The sequence below is a fragment of the Schistocerca piceifrons genome, chromosome 2, assembly GCF_021461385.2.
Source record: "Schistocerca piceifrons isolate TAMUIC-IGC-003096 chromosome 2, iqSchPice1.1, whole genome shotgun sequence".
NCBI lineage: Eukaryota > Metazoa > Arthropoda > Insecta > Orthoptera > Acrididae > Schistocerca > Schistocerca piceifrons.
This window is the reverse complement of record NC_060139.1, coordinates 556,808,690-556,821,778: the sequence shown is the minus strand read 5'-3', so window position 1 is coordinate 556,821,778 and position 13,089 is coordinate 556,808,690.

Below are 13,089 nucleotides of genomic sequence, written 5' to 3'. Positions count from 1 at the left end.
AACATGTCTTAAAAGAATCTTAAAGAAGTATAATTCACACAGAAAGGAGGCCACTTGAAAAATGATGACAGATGTATGTCTTCAAAAGTCTTTCTCCCAAAATATGAACATTCATGTACCAACACTAGTGAATAACTACATTATATACATCCTTCATAATTTCTACAACTGTAAAATAAAAGAAATTCGGGCCAAGATGGAGGAGTACTGACAGTATTTGTTCTTGGTAACCATTAAAAAAGGAAAATTTGGTGTGTGGGGGGGTGGGGAGGGGCCATGGTAGGTGAGAGAGCAGCAGCAGCAGTAGTAGTAGTAGTAGTAGTATGGTACACTGTATGATGACTTGCGAGAACATGTTTTGTAAAGGGGTTGTTGCTACTGCTGTGGAGGCTGAGTTGCCACCATTGTTACAGTAGGCAGAGTTTTTGAGTTTGTGAAGGAGCTTCTGGTGCAGTACACCGCTAAGACAATTTCTCCCTGTCACTATTACACAGCTGTGCCCCAGGGTCAGGTAACAGAATGAAGATTCTATAACACTCCAACAAATTAGTAACAAAGTTACACAAATTAGTGAAAAGTTTACTTATCTTTGTGACTGTCAAATAATGAAGTCTGCAATACTGCATGTAATATAACACAAGAAAGGTCCTCAATGGATAAGAGCACATAATCATAGGTAACTTCACAGTATATATCAAATGCAGTTTACAACAACTGTCTGTTCACTTTGAGAGTTCACTAAACGATGTTCCCTGTGTAAGTCAGCCCTGGACTATGACCTATAACCAGTCGGCAAGAGTTGCTCTTCTATCTTCTGAGTAGGCTTCTCTCCGTTGTCGTCCAGTCATTGGCAGATTGTACTCAGCCAGCAATTGGCCAAGGCAAAGTTGATACCTTAACCCTCAGCACTGCCTGTGGCACTGGTGGCACTCGTGCAAGTGGCGAGTCTCTGTGGCACTGGCACCAATTCACACCTTTGCACCTGTGGTGCATTTGTCCTGGCTGTATCCTGTTCGGAGGACACAGCACATGTTGATCTATACTTTTCTACATTTATTCTTTGACTGACATTATAGCAAATGTTTCTACTCTAACTGTTTTCCCACCCTGTTGTATGTAAAATTATTCACGATATATCAGAAGGAGATTTCTTACTTTTTTAAAAATTTATTCTATGTTTTTTAAGAGATTAATGTAATCCAAATTTGTTTAACCAACAGACTTTTACACAATATTTACAGCCATCCTTTCTGGACACTGCTTACACTTTGTTAAGAACAAAACCATGTACAATTGCCCACAGGGGAAACATTGATTCTCCAAGTGGAAACCTATATGTTACAAGCCTCATACCGCTACTTAGTTACTTGTTTATTATCATGGTGAAGGCAGCTGTTACTGGAAACTGAAAACACTGAAGGCAGGGTTGTTGCCATGACATGGGTTCTGTGATTGAAAAGAATTTACCATTTACCATAGACAGTTAAAAAGCAATATTTTACTATAATTATTATATTCACAGCCTCATTCAGTTTCACAATGTGTGCCTCCAGGTTCCACAGTAGCATTACTGGCACTCCCAATTTCTATCAAGTTTATGGAAGGGAAGTGCAGGTAATTCCAAGATATGAAACTCAACTGGATAATGCACTTACTCCTTGAAAACAGTATCAGTGGAGAGGTAAGATGAGGCTAAGACAGGGACACAGTTAATTGTTTTACTTTGTAGGTTGTTAACAGTTTTTAAAAAAATTATTAATTTTTTTTTTTTTTTGGGGGGGGGGGGGGGGGATGATGATGATAAGGGTCAAGAATTACTCTGTTGCACAGCCATTCAATAAAGTTATATTTCTCAGCCAAAATGGGAAGAATCTTCAATATCATTAATCAGTAGAGATTGTAAGTTCTAGTGGAAATGATCCCATGCAGATTTTCGGAAAATTATATATAAGCAGCCCCAACATTACAGTTGTTATAATGTAAAATCAACTTCTTGAAAGATAAGTGATTGAGTAACTAGTGAAGATTTACTGATTTTATCTCAAGGGGATAGGTTGCCTAATCATATCGTGAGGCATGAAGGAATATTTAATTTGTAATTGACAGGAAGTGTAAGTGAAGAAATTGTAGACTATGAGAATCTCAGCATTTATTCCATTAACTATTTGAAAAGTAGGCACCCAAATGAAATAAATCCTTTCCAGATATTGAATTAAAGAATGGAAACTCCAGTTAGGAATATCAATTATGTGGGAAAAGATAGGCTGCTACTTACCATAAAGATTACACATTAAGCTGCAGACAGGCACAACTGAAACACACACACAAGCTTTCAGCCATAGCCTTCATTAGGAAAAGAGAACATGCACATCATTCATCCACACAATTAAGCACACCTCACAAACATAGCCAGAATCTGGCTCGAGCTGCCAGAGTTGGCGGTCATGTCTGCCTGAGGTGTGCTTGCTCGTGTGAATGAGTGGTGTGTGTTTACCTTTTTCTGAAGAAGGCTGTAGCTGAAAGCTTTATGTGTAAGTGTCTTTTAACTGTGCCTGTCTGCTACTTCACATGTAATTTTTACGGTAAGTAGCAGTCAATCTTTTCCTACATTGTAGATATTGATTTAACTAGGATTTTGATGGGCAGGAGGTACCTCTCCTCAATCAGAATGTAAGAAATCCTCGGCCAATTCAGTTTTGAAGGTCTGCCAGAGAACTAAGAAACAGGACAGGCCAGAAACACTTACCAAAACAGCAACCACTTGTCATAACTAAATAGCTGAATGACCACCACAGACTCTTGCATTCAGTCTTCTCTCTCTCTCTCTCTCTCTCTCTCTCTCTCTCTCTCACACACACACACACACACACACACACACACACACACACACCTTCAGGGACGTGAAACGAATCACGTTATACATTAATGTACAGAATCAGTCACTGGAGATCTAACGTTTCTGATTTAAAGTGAGTGTGTGAATCTGGGTTATTTCAGTTTATTCCCCCAAACCACCTTCCACTTCCAGAATGAGATTTTCACTCTGCAGCAGAGTGTGCACTGATATGAAACTTCCTGGCAGATTAAAACTGTGAGAAATGCTGAGACTCGAACTCGGGACCTTTGCCTTTCGCAGGCAAGTAAGTGCTCTACCGTCTGAGCCCCATCCTCACAGCTTTCCTGGCTTAAGTAAAGCTGTGAGGATGGGGCGTGAGTCGTGCTTGGGTAGCTCAGACGGTAGAGCACTTGCCCGCGAAAGGCAAAGGTTCCGAGTTTGAGTCTTGGTCTGGTATACAGTTTTAATCTGCCAGGAAGTTTCACCTTCCACTTCTTTACGAGGTGACTTACTTTGAATTTGTAGCCACTCCTCTTTACTGGATAGCCAGTAGCTGGAAACCCTCTTGACTTCTTCTCTGTCGAGTAATGCTAGGTACAGGAATTTTTAGACTCTTTCTACTTATGAAATAAGGAGACATACAAACTTTACTTTTCGTCAGTTAACGATGTATTTTACTTTCACTTTTGACTCTCACTTTCAACATAAATAAATAACTTCCAGTAAGTCCCTCGTACAGTCAAATGTCAGAAACAAATTAAATTACAGTTAAAAGAAAGTTGGCTTTGAAACCTTAACTCTTCTTAGCATAAATCAGAAAATAAGTCTTGCCTATAGCAAGGTTATGTCAAGAGTTTCCAGGAGTTCTTTTTCCACTGTCTTTGTTTTAATAACAATAGTCAATGACCCAATAAGCACAGACCTGCATATAAAATCCGTGGTTTTTCCTTACACACACACACTAAAATATCTATGGATTGCCCGACAGGCACTTGTTGGTGCCGTTCGTCCGTCACATCTACTTTCTTCCCGTGACTGATTTTAAACCTGCACACACAAACATGTGATGCACAGTAGGTAGGATTCTACCATCCCACACTCATATCCGGAATATCGTTTGCTCGAGACAGTAGAAGGCTGAGTGGTTCTAGAATTTACACAGAAATTCTCAAATCGCTAAATTGAATACGAGATACTTCATACATAATTATTATGCAAATAATATCACTCATAATAACATTTCATATCTTAACAGTATACATTTCTTACATATGTTTATATACGTATCTTTCCTTTCAATAACAAGTCTGTCCTCTCTTGAACAATCTTTCGCTTATTGTTTCTCTACTCTTTTCTCATTTTACTTTGTTATTAAGACATGAGCATTTACTCGTGGTTTTAGTCAGCTTTACTAATATTTAGGAATTGTGAGGATTCTTTTTCTTTTCTTTATTTCCTTTTTCAATTGTGAACTTCAGGTGTTTATGACACATGAGTACTCTATTTTCTATTCCTATCTTTTGTACTACCTTTCTCCTAGTATGTACTATTTTCATTATTTGTAGCTTGGAGGAACTGTGGGCAAAATGGAAGTGTTCTTTTGACACTCATTTATTTCCATGAAACATGATAATGCTTGTCATTCATAGAATTCACACTTCCCAGAATAATCCCTATAAAATTTATGACCTTTGTCATGATACTGTTCCCTTCTCCTAGGACCAGCACCTATTTCTTGCTTGTAGGTTGACCTTATGAGAGCACTTCCTCTTTCCATTCTGGTAGGTATGCCCCTTAGATAGGATCGTCCTACCTCCACGTAGGTACACCTGCCCTTTATACTTAGTGAATGCCAGGTACGCCACCCTTATCGTTTCTGAGTAGGCCTCACGATTCATTACCTAGTATATATGTCTATGTATACCATAATTAAGTATCTTCTGGTAAAGATAATAAATCTATCTTAAACTTCACATTCATTCTTTAATTTATCATTTACTCCCTAGAGTCCTCCTCTACCTATCAACTTCTGTATTTTCAATAAATACTATACTATATACGTCCCATTATCCTTCAATTTATCATAGTATTTATTAAACTGGTGTTTCTTAATGATCAACATGACTTTTTTCCTCTCCTACTTTCATTTTCTCTCTTTGCTCACACCTCTTTCTTATTTATCCATTACTCATTACTACTTTATAGTTGTTCGTTATGTAGCATTTTCGTTCCTTAAACTTATATGATTTTGTCTTTCTGTGCACATGAGTGCATTGTGCCTATTCTAATCTCTATTTAGAACAGTCACTGTTCTTTGTTTATGTGCACCTCTTCATATGTATATTCAATGTAGAACAGTCATAGCTTCCTATATATGGGTGCATATTTCCATATGTACACACATTTCCCCCTATAACACCTGGCAGTTCTCACATCATGACAGGCTTTGTCTTACATAATTTAAGGTTTGTGTAGAAGTGTATATTTGTATATATGTGAATGTGTGTTCATGTAGTCTGATTTTTCAGCCTTCTTATCTAAAGATAAGATTTTGGTTTCTAGTAAACACAGAAATACGGAAGGACTTCAGTGATAGAAGTTTGTGAATATGAAAAGAGGGAAAAAATAGACAGGTCCTCAGATGAGAAGTAAAGAAAAAATAAATGTGGATGCTAGGATCGAAGAAGAAGGTAGACCCAAAGACAGGAAACGCTTCCAACCCCCATTCCCTCGGATCCCTACCCCTCAGGTACTTGAGTGAGACGCCAGAGGAGATCTGGAGTTAAATTGTCCACTACAGAATGGACTTGTCCCACTTTCACCCTTTGAGGTCCCCGAAAGAAATCGTAGCAACCCAATGGAACGGTAAATGATGAAAACTCAGGCACACTTGTTTGTAAGGGTTGTTTGAAAGGTGTGATGAGTGTTTTGTGTTAGTCATGATTTATCTGTTCTTGTAAATCATGCTTTTAGCTACAATACCCACCCATTTCAAAATTTATACAAACCCTCTCATCTATATCACATCTCATAAAAGGTATAAAATACTCTGTACAAAATATAAAATCTATACACTACGGTATAACATTTGTTCAGCTAGTCACATTATATTATACTTTCCACAAACAAAAATTATATTTTCCACAAACTATTCAGTTTATTCCGTCTAGATATCACTTTTTTTCTGTAATTCTCTAAATAGTTCTCTATTTTATAGTCATACCCGGTTTTCTAAGCAATAAGATTACAGGTTAGTTCTAGATTTTAAAGGAATTTGGTCCAGGAAAACTATTTTGGAAGAAACACCAAAGCCAACTCGGAATCTGACGGTCGTTACTCCACCCATTAACTCATAATGTTAACGTCCCTGGGGGATATACAATTCTTCATCCATTACATTGTATTTCTCCTTCTCTAATCCAGTTGTGGGATCTAATAAAAATAACATCTTAGGATGGATTACCATTTGTACCAGGTACGGTCCCTCATATTTTTGGAGAAACTTGTGAGTCTCTTTCTTCAGAGTTGAGCTGTGAAGATGTTTTATAAGAACCAGGTCATTGACGTGGTACTGAGGTTCCACAGCCTTTTCGTTATGCTTACTTACTCTTTGTAGTGCCTTTTCAATTAAATTCTTAGAAACTATTTCCTGATTTACTTTGTAATTGACACTAGGTTGTTCAGGCCAATTAAAACACTTAATTAGAGGTTCTCCTATAAAAGGTTTGCTTATAACTTCTAAAGGTGACAACCCAGTCAATAAATGGGGTAATTCATTTAGGATAAGTTCAAAATCCTTAATTTTCGTTGCCCATGAAGTATGTTTATCATGGAAGTGTACTCCTCATTACTACTAATTATCGGTTGGTTACCAAAACAAGATACTGCATTCCCACTCTGTGTTTTATGGCTACTTGGTACAAATTCTTGAGAAGCTACTGGATCTAAATTTGAAGGTGGCTGTTTCTTTTGATAATTGTTGTTACAACTTTTCTTACTGTAATGGTGTAATTTTGCTAAGTTTGCCTCATATTTTTTAAAATTATTTCCACTATTTCTTTCATAGTTCAAACTTTCACTTTGGTGTAAAGTTTCATTGCAGTCCTTATTTATTGCATCAATTGCATCAACAAAAGACAACAGCTCTTCTCTCTTCCAATCACTACACAAGTTGTCTTTTCTCGCATAGATTGGCAATTGTCTAGTTAAAATACTTACTAATCCTTCTTCTTCCATTGGCTTATCTAAAAACTTTGCTCATGTTAAATGCCAATCAAAATATTTCCTTATATTACCCCAAGTATTATTATAATATTTTGGGTGCCATATATGTGTTATTAACTTTTCTTGAGCACTGGCAGACCAGTACTACTCTTTAAATTTCTTTTGAAAGCCTCGCCTAGAGCAAAAATTCTCAATATTTACTGTTTCCCATTCTGAGGCATCCCCTAGAAGGTACCCCAAAGCAAATTCAATCTTCTTGGAATCTTTCCAATTTTTTGGTAAAGCTTGGTTAAATATTTTGAAGAAATGGGTCAGAAGTACATCTCCATCCAGCTTAAATTTAAGGAATTGTCTAGATAACCCTGAATTAGCTTCCTATTGCAAATCATTCACTAGTTAATGCAACATTAGGTGAAGTTACCCTTTTTTCTACTTTATCTTGGATAAGCTTAAATTTTCTCCACAGGTTGTCCATACCCTTCCTGGTATCACTAAGTTCAGAAGTAGGAATCGGCGATACATTCCCAGATGTTATTCTCTCGGTAACCTTTCGATCTATAATTTTTCCAAATTGTTCCTCCAAACTAATTACATTTATAATATCAGAGTTAGCTATTTTCTCTTTGAAATTTATTTCTACATTATCTACCCATGTATTGACACCTGTAATTTGCGACTGAATGACTGGCATTAATTCATTCTGCTTATCTACACTCTCTTTCAAATTATTCAACCACTGCCTTACATCATTATACTTAACATTATACACATTTTCAAAAGATCCTAAGTTTTCAGTAAGTTCGGATTCTACATTATTACATTTGCTCTCAATGTTAAGTTCTAATCTTTTTGATAAATCCTGAAACGTGTTACTCTGTTTCTGATTAAGGTCAGTGAACATATGATGTATATCAGTGGTCAAAGAATTTGTCAACTCGTTCTTTAAATCTACTTTTAAATTTTCTACTTTATTACTTATTGTGTCGAACTCAGTCTTCAAAGCACCCATGCCTTCACATAGATTACTAAATTCTTTGCTCTGAGAGTCGACTTTGGAGTTTAACAAACCTAAATTTGTTGTTTGAATATTTAGAGTTTCACTCTGAGCATTTAAATCTTCACTCTGGGTATTTAATTGAGAATTTACTAAGACTACTTCTTTACTTAGAGTCACACTCTGAGCATTTAATTGAGAATTTAATTAGTTTAACTTAAGACTTGGAGCTTTGATTAAATTTATCAACGCACCCCAGTTAGGCACTTCTTTGCTAATTCTTATGGCTATAGCTGGGTCTTGAGTTTCCCCAACTTGTTGTATATTTTCCATACTTTTATGTGCCTTAGCTCTTGCAAGCATTTAAAACTTACTTTACTTTACATGTGGCAAGGGCCTTATCAACCATATGCCTGCTCTATGAACCTCTTCCACTTCTGCCTGTCCAATGTGCTGTTTGTCCAGTTGCTGTTGCTGTTCATCCTAGTTGTGTCCTTCCAAATGTTATCCCGCCATCTGATTCAGGGTCTCCCTCTTCCTCTCGTCCCATCTATTATTCTGCTGAATGCCGTTCTAGGTAGTCTATTCTCTGTCATTCTTGCTATATGGCCTGCCCAATTCAACCTTCTCCTCTTGAGCACTTTGATGATGTTACGGTGTTTGTACAGCCCTCTTAATTCTTCATTTCTTGTTATTCTCCATTCCACGTTATTTTCGTCATATACAGGTCCAAAAATTTTCTTTAGTACTTTTCTTTTGAATATCAACAGGTTTTCTTCATCTTTCTTTCTAAATATTAATGTTTCACATCCATATAACATCACACATATAATGGTCGATTGATATAAGCAGATTTTGAAGTTACTGCTAAGTGATCTTTTTTTTAGAATTTTGATGAAATTAAAAAGTGTCTTGTTTGCTTTTGATAAATGGGCATTCAGAGGTGCATCTTTTCTGGTTTTCTTTCTTATGGGCAGGTATTCTGTCTTTTCTTCGTTAACATGTAATCCTGTTTTCTCAGCAATTTTGTGGTAATTTTGCATCATTCTGATTAATTCTCTTTTGGAACTACTTATTAGTGCTACGTCATCTGCATAGGCTAGTCTTGTAATGTTCACATCCTGTAGCTGGATCCCTTGTGGACTGCTTTTAGAAAATTCTCTATGATCTTCATTTAAAACTAACTTGATTACTTTAGTACAAAGTTGTAGAAAATACTGTTGAGTGAACTTTTATTGTGTAATCATCATATTTAAAATTTAAAACTAACTTTAAATATGATAATTAAACAATAAAAGTTCACTCAACAGTATCTTCTACAACTTTGTACTAAAGTAATCAAGTTTTGTTTCATGCTCATCCAGCGTAGAATTCACATTGCGTAGTTGAGCACTAAAACATCTATGGATTGCCCGAGAGGTACTTGTTGGTGCCGCTCGTCCGCCGTGTCTACTTTCTTCCTGCAACTGATTTTAAACCTGCACACACGAACATGTGACGCGCAGTAGGTAGGATTCTACCATCCCACGATGACAACCAGAATATCATGTGTTCAAGATGGTAGAAGGCTGAGTGGTTCTAGAATTTACAGAAAAATTCTCGAATCAATACAACTTCTGTAAAGTAAGCTAACAACAAATGATGACTAGCAGGAATCTACTCACACTTATGATTTAGTAACTACTTCTACATTACCTTCCATAGAACATTATTAGCAGTGTATATGCTAGTAAAGTGAATACAAACATTTCATTTAAACAGTTTTTACATCCTCAGTCCAAATATTTGGGTAGGCTTTACAGTGTTGATTAGTTTTGAGAAGCCTTGCAGGCCTTTCTGTCAGTTCTGTGTGTGTGGTTGGCAGTTATCAACACTAATTGAAATTACATAACAATATAATGAAAAGTATGGTTGCTATTCACCACATAGTGCAGATGCTGAGTCGCAGAAAGCCACAATAAAAAGACTGTCAGCAATTTAGCTTTTGGCCAACAATCGCCTTTGTCAAAAATAGACAACTCTCTCTCTCTCTCTCTCTCTCTCTCTCTCTCTCTCTCTCTCTCTCACACACACACACACACACACACACACACACACAGGCAGATAGGCAGACAGACAGAGAGAGAGAGAGAGAGAGAGAGAGAGAGAACTTATTGGTCATCATGCCCATGTAGAATGCAGCATAGTGGTTGCAGCTTAGTTTGCAGATCATATGACTGGTTTCACATGTAGCCCTGTTTTTGATGGGACAGATGGTGCTTGTAACCAGACTGGAGTAATTGGTGGTGGTGGGAGGATATATGGGACAGGTCTTGCATCTTGGTTATTACAGGGATATGAGCCATGAGGCAAGGGGTTTGGAGCACGGTTGTGTAGGGATAGAAGAGGATATTGTGTGTGCGGTGGAATACCACTGTGGGAGGAGCGAGAAAGATAGTGGGTAGGGCATTTCTCATGTCAGGGCATGATGGGAGGTGGTTGAAACCCTGGCAGAGAATGTAATTCAATTGATCCAATCGTGGGTGGTAATATGTCATGAGGATGATGCTCCTCTGTGGTCGGACAGTGGGACTTTAGGAGGTGTTGGGTGACTGGAAAGACAAGACACGGGAGATCTCTTTTTGTACAAGGTTGGGAGGGTAATTACGTTCTGTAAAGGCCTCATTGAGACTCTTGGTATATTGTGAGAGGGACTGCTCACCACTACAGATGTGAGGTCATGGTTGCCTAGGTTGTATGGAAGGGACTTCATGGTATCGAATGAGTGGCAGCTGTCGAAGTGTACATGTTGCTGGTGGTTGGTAGGTTTGATACGGACATAGGTACTGATATAGCCATCTTTGAGGTGGAGGTCAACATGGAGGAAGGTGGCTTGATGGGTTGAGTAGGACGAGGTGAAGTGAGTGGGGAGAAGGTTTTGAGGTTCTGGAGGAATGCGGATAGGGTATCCTCACCCTAGATCCCGATCCGAAGATGTGATTAATGAATCTGAAGCAGGTGCGGGGTTTGGTATTCTGGGTGTTCAGGAAGGATTCCTTTAGATGGCCCATGAATAGGTTGGTATAGGATGGTGCCATGTGGGTGACAAAAGCTGTACCCCAGATTTGTTTGTAGGTAATGCCTTCAAAAGAGAAGTAATTGTGATCGAGGATATAGTTGGTCATGGCGACTAGGAAGGAGGTGTTTGGTTTGGAATCCATAGGGAATCTGGAAAGGTAGTGTTCGATAGCAGTAAGGCCATGGGCTTTAGGGATGTTAGTGTAAAGGGAAGTGGCATCAATAATAATGAGCAGGGCACCATGTGGCAAAGGAACAGTAGCTGTGGAGAGTCGGTAGAGGAAATGATTGGTACCTTTTATATAGGAAGGTAGGTTTTGGGTAATAGGCTGAAAGTGTTGGTCTATGAGAGCATAGAGTCTCTCAGTGGGGGCACAGTAATTGGCCACAATGGGGCATCCTGTGTGGATGGGTTTATGGACTTTAGGGAGTGTGGGGACTGGTAGGGGTGAGGAGGGGTTGGGTTGTTTGGGGGAAGAGACCAAACAGCGAGGTCATCGGTCTCATCAGATTAGGGAAGGACAGGGAAGGAAGTCGGCCATGCCCTTTCGAAGGAACCATCCCGGCATTTGCCTGGAGCGATTTAGGGAAATCACGGAAAACCGAAATCAGGATGGCTGGACGCGGGATTGAACCGTCGTCCTCCCGAGTGCGAGTCCAGTGTAGGGGTGAGGAGACAGATGGACCCCAGGGGGAGGTTCTGGGATAGGCCTAAGGATTTGAGGAGAGACTGGAGATCCTGTAATTATATAGAACTACACACCACAGACATGGATTTCAAGCATGTGACACCTGAACTCATTACTGCTTGTATCCTAAGTGTGACAGTGAGGACTTCGGTAAATCAATGTAAATTCCAAGTAGGAATATCAATAGTGTAGGAAAAGATAGATTGCTACTTACCATAAAGAATATATGTCAAGTTGCAAACAGCCATGATTAAAAGTCAGTCAGAATGAAGTCACTCACATATAGCTTTCAGTCACAGCCTTCGTCAGGTAAGACACACACACACACACACACACACACACACACACACACACACACACACACACACACACACACAAAGCAAGCACATGCATACACAACTGCCAACTCCAGCGTCTTGGGCTGGAATGCAACATCAAATGGGATGCAAAAAGCAATCTGGAGCAGGTGGGGAAGGTAAAGGGAAAGAGGAAAGGGGAGTGATAGTAGAGTACTGGTGGGGAGAGAGACAGATGTTGTCTGGTGAAGTGTGGAGGGACTAGACTACAACAGGTGTAGAATCAGGCGGTTGTGGCACAGGGACATGGGGAAAAAATGAACAAAAAAGGAGAGGAGCGGGGAAAAATGGGCGGATGCATTATTAGAGGGCTGCAAATAAAAAGAGTGAGAGATGTTGGTATATAGGCAGGTGGCGTCAACAGTGATGAGTAGGGATCTGGGAGGTAATGGGGTGGGGATTGTGGAGAGTTGGTGAAGGCAGTGGTTGGTGCCTTTGATGTGGGAGGCTAAATGATGGGCAACTGGTTGGAGGTGTTGGTCAATGAGTGCCCCAACCCTTTACCTCCTGGATCCCTACTTGTCACTGTTGATGCCACCTCCCTATACACCAACATCTCTCATTCCCATGGTCTTGCCACTATTGAACACTACCTTTCCTACTGCCCTCCAGACTTCAAACTCACTACCTCATTCCTCATACACCTTACTAACTTTGTCCTAAACCACAACCACTTTTCATCTGAAGGGATAGTGTACAAAGAAATCCATGGCACAGCCATGGGCACCCGCACGGCACTTTGTTATGGGCCATCTAGAGGTGACCATTCTAGCCTCCCAAAACACCAAACCCCTAGTCTGGTTGAGGTTCATTGATGATATCTTCATTATCTGGGCCCAGGGCCAAGACAGCCTATCTTTGTTTCTTCACAACCAGAACATCCTCTCACCCATCCGCTTCATGTGATCCTCCTCCTCAACCCAGCAAGCCACC